Here is a 3,030-nt window from a genome sequence, read left to right as displayed (position 1 = left end):
TCCCTTTGCAGTAAGAACACCCAGGCTCTTTCCAAACTTGCCTCCGTCTGCTTCTTTCAGGCCTGAGAAGGTTCCCAGGTGTGCCGGCCGCCGGGCATGCAGGGACTCTGAGACCTGGCGCCGGGCCTGAAGGCCCACCCGCCACTCCTCGGGAAGCGGAGGGTGGGGAGGGGGGCGGTGCCCAAACCTGCGACTGGGAGCCTTGCTACTCTGCATCTGGGCCTCCGGTCCGTTCCCCGCCGGAGTTTTTCTTCTCAGTGGCGTCTGCGTTCCTTTCGGCCTGTCCTTGTCCTTGTGAGCCTGTGAGCTACATCGTCCTGGGGGGCTCCTTCCCTCCCTCCCCCTCTCCTTTCCTTTTATTCTTTTTCCGGGGGGGGGGAGTATGGTGATTAGCACAGATCCGCCATACTCTTCCCCCCATTCTCCCCCGCCCCCAACTGTCGTTTGTCGGGGGTGAGTTTTCCAAACCTTTGTGTGTGTGTGGACCCACAGAAGATACGTGATAGGAGTGTGGCTCTTACAGAAGCTGCCTCACACGCTGTCATCCTGCAACTCGCCACTGGCATTTTCCACTCAACAAAACTCTGTGGAAAACTTTCCACATCCCCCTTTTTTCCCCTCCCTGCTCAAAGCAGTCCGCAGTTAAGATGTGCCGTTTTATTTCACCACTCTCCGTTGACAGGTATTTAGAAGGGTTTAAATTTTTCGCGATGACGAAAGCGCCGCAGGAATCTCCTGCGTAGGTCAAGTGCACTGGGCTGGGTGGGTGTGTCGGGGCAGACGACGGGAGACCTGGCTCCCCGGGTCAGGGGGCGCTTGCACCCGAAACCAGACCTTACAGGCCGCCAACACCGCGCCCGCTGGCCTGCAGCCGCTGCCTCTGCCGCCGTCTGTGCTGCCGCCGTCTGTGCTGCCGCCGTCTGTGTCGCCAGCGCCTGGGGACCGGCTGTGTGATTAAGACACAATCTTCAATGAGTAAACACATTCCTCAGTTCTGTGGCCTTCTTGGTCACACGTTATGGAGTTTCGGAAGGGCAGCGGAGATTTCTGCCGGGCACAGCACGACCTCTATGCAGACCAATGAACTGTAGAAATGCATCACTACTCCGCCCAGAAGCCCGGGTAAGAGGGGTTAACTGGAGGTAGGCGCGTTGAATTGACATCTACAGAGCACTTTGCAAGGGGTCTGACCGGGCCTGGGCGCCCTTCTTCTCGGTTGCTTCAGTGTCCCCGGACTGAAGAATCGCTGCTTCCTGCCCGGAGGTTCGTTTCCCGTCCCATCACTCCCAACGCCACACCCAAAGCACCGAGGATCTCAAGGGGCGCAGACTGAAAAGTAGGCTCCGTTTCTTTACATCATGTCTGTATTCCGTTTTTAAATTCTTTCATAACCCCACTGGGTATTTTTTTGACTCAGTTAACAAGGCTCAGCCCAGCTCCTGCGGAAGTCACGTTCAAGAACATGAGAGTTCTTCCATGCAATCCAACCACAGCGACCTTAGACAGACTCACAGAGGAACTGAAGAAGTACGGAGGTACGCAACAGGAAGAGTGCCACGCGGCTTACCACACGGCTCTGGTGGAGAAAGAAGGCACGTGTGTTCTCGACTGGCCTTCTGGGGAGGGTGCACCACCAGCCAAGCAGATGGCTGGTGCCTGGCTGAGTCTCGTAAAAAGTGGGTTTCGTGGAGGGCCTGGTGGTTGCCCTGCCGTTCAGGGTGTTGCAGGCCCTGGGAGCGCTGCACCAGCGCCGACTGCAGGTGGAATGAAATATGAAGGTGCAGTGTAGCTCGTAAGACACAAGCAGCGTGGAGCTGTTAACAGCAAGCAACCTGTGTGTTTGGAGGAGTCATGGGCTAAAATACGGCTGCGCTTCAAGGCTCCGGTGCTCACAGAACAGCTGTTGGCAGTCGGTGAAGCCGGTGCCTGATGCCAGGGCCCGGAAGTGGGACGTGAGATGGGACCTGACTTGTCATTCACGTTAGCCAACATACTGGCCTGGTGGATGTCTAACGAAGCTTCCATAGGAACATTGAAAGCAGCTTTGCCAGGCCACGAGCTCGACAGCATTGCAGCCTCTGTCTGGGTTTCGGTCCCCGTTTGGACACTGAGCAAACAATTCTCACTGTTCAGCATTCGAATGTGCTCAGCGTTGGTGCCAAGTGACTTCCCGAAATCTTGCAGTATTGAGTCATATCTTTACATTTATTCCCATGCCAGAATCTTATCCAGAAGTAACAGATAAGAGATTTAGAAAGATTAGGTGCTCAAATGTCCGGCACAATACTTATTAATTTTAGTGTCACGCAGAACTAAAATCCCGGCAACCAGAGCACTCTGGATCTCCTGTGGTTTATCCCTCCAGTGGTTCCAAACAGAGAAAGCAGGGCCTGTGTGGTTATTTGCCTGCTCCCTTTGTGTTTGCATCTCCCCCATTCCTACAAACACACAAAAACGTTTGCTCAACATTTTTATTTTTATACCAGGTCCTAGTGATTACTTAATGTCTTTCTATGCATCTCATTTTGTGCTGCTTTGGAAAACCTCCATTTTGAAAATCTACATGACACAGAAGCACATGTCTTTAGTGTCTTAACAGATGAAAAGTCTTACAGTTAGTTTTAATGTTTGTACTTGGTGTGCAACCTGTAGGGAGGGTCAGAGAAAAGAATGGGAGGGGTTATTAAGTATTTTTAGTAAAATGTTGCCTTTGTCTTGTGTGGAACATGTAGAATATGCTCTTTAGTAAATATTTTTAAAGGTGCAGATAGAGATGCTTTGTTGAAGCTAAAACAATTCTGAATCATAAAAATCCTGAAATTCTTGCATTTGTTTTCAGACATTCTGAAGTTGTTCACCAACTTGTTTTTGTTTGAAGTATGATTTTTTCACTCCCCACCTTCTCTTGCAAAACAGAAAAAGTGGGTTTGGCCCAATGAATTGAGCAAGCATCTAATATTTTACATGCCTTTTGAGCTATGTAACTTAATATTTGGGACTTGATCATTTGTTTTACTATGTAATTGATAA

General features: G+C 50.9%; 1 pseudogene; it reads left to right on the top strand.

Moving 5' to 3' along the window:
• Nucleotides 1–710: 710 nt before the first annotated feature.
• Nucleotides 711–1,985, top strand: LOC118977742 (protein tyrosine phosphatase type IVA 1-like; annotated as a pseudogene).
• Nucleotides 1,986–3,030: the final 1,045 nt, after the last annotated feature.

The sequence above is a fragment of the Sturnira hondurensis genome, unplaced genomic scaffold, assembly GCF_014824575.4.
Source record: "Sturnira hondurensis isolate 20B ecotype Veracruz unplaced genomic scaffold, ASM1482457v3 Scaffold0021555, whole genome shotgun sequence".
In the NCBI taxonomy this organism is placed as follows: domain Eukaryota; kingdom Metazoa; phylum Chordata; class Mammalia; order Chiroptera; family Phyllostomidae; genus Sturnira; species Sturnira hondurensis.
Note: the sequence above shows the minus strand (reverse complement) of the source record. Positions and strands in the feature narration are given on the sequence as shown.